This window comes from Barbus barbus (genome assembly GCF_936440315.1).
Source record: "Barbus barbus genome assembly, chromosome: 48".
Lineage (NCBI taxonomy): Eukaryota > Metazoa > Chordata > Actinopteri > Cypriniformes > Cyprinidae > Barbus > Barbus barbus.
In genome coordinates this window covers 11,107,504-11,108,986 of record NC_136726.1, presented here as the reverse complement: position 1 = coordinate 11,108,986, position 1,483 = coordinate 11,107,504, and positions in this window count along the sequence as shown.

The following is a 1,483-nucleotide window of genomic DNA, read 5'->3' as shown; positions in this document are numbered from 1 at the left end:
ATATATTGGCAACACAGGGGGAACATGTTATTATAGGGCAGGATATTTCAGTAGCAGCTTGACTTTGCAGTGGTGCGGTATTCTGAACATATTTAATTGGGTCCCCGCTGATTGATTGCCATTCTTCTACTGAAGCTCGGAGTACGTGAGAACAATATGAGAATGTGATGGGATGTCATGTGTGGACAGCTGTACTTGGGAATAATATGAAAAATGACATTAACGGCAAAGAAAATGGATTACATTTAAATCTGAATATATGCATTAAAAGAGTTCACTATTAATTATATCATCAAGAGACAAAGCAAATAGCTCCATCACTAAATGAAGAAGACGTTTTAGAGAGGTTTTAGAAAAAACCTTCAAAACTAAAACTAATAAGCATGAGAAAGCAAGTCTTCATTCTGGAATGCATATATGAGTTAAATTAGCGTATTTTTTTAAAAACACTGTTTAAAGTTTGATGTTAATCTAGATTGTGTGTATACCTAACCTCACGCTGATGATCCAGTGGGATTGTCACTGTTATAAATAACCTGTACTGTAATGGATAAAAGCACCTCATAAGTGGCAGCTTGATATTTACTTTCTTACTAAATATAAATCTGAACGTCAACGTGATATTTAACATTGCCTACATGCAATTACGTACATAGATATAAGATGGAAAATGTAAGAAACCAATTTTGACTTGCATATGTAAACTATGGGGTACCCTTTAAAATTAAAAATGATAAAAAGCAAAAATTTGTGTAACAAAAAATAAGATACTTTAAAGAATGACAACTGCTTTTGTCACTGGGGTCCAAAATAACCCCACTGGCCCCCACTGCTTTTTTATTTATTTATGTATTTATCTTTTACATAGGGTTTTGTGTTGCATTCATAGTAATATTTACTATTATGCATCATACCCTGTTTATTTTATGTGATTGAATTTGTGGACTTTCATTGAACGAAAGATTATAGGTTACCACTTGCATTAAGTTAGAAAATAAAATATACAGTCACCAAAATGCTTGTAATAGGCCTACCATCACTGATTTTTTTCGGGCAAAGTTCTAGCAACTGGCATTTTTTTTCTTACAGTAATATAAAGAAAAAACATTTTTGTTTTTATAGTGTATTAATATTAATGCTAACTCCCCTTTGATCTAAAAAACCTAGCATATTAAATGTGAATTTCACCAGATCGAAGATGGCTTAATTGAGGTATTCCTAATCTGTTAGATGAAAAGAAAAAGACAAAAAAATCTCATAACTGCGCCTATGCATTTTAGAATAATAATAAATAATAATAATAAAAAATCGTAATAAAACATGTTTGTTGGCCTACTGTAACCAGGTGTTCCCGCGCGCTCTGTAAGTGGAATCGCCCAGAGATTGACAGATTTAACAGTGATGACGTCGATTTTGAACCGAGACGAAACTCGCGTGCAGACCCGCAGCCTCCGTTAAACAGGAGACGCACGCGCGTCCGAAC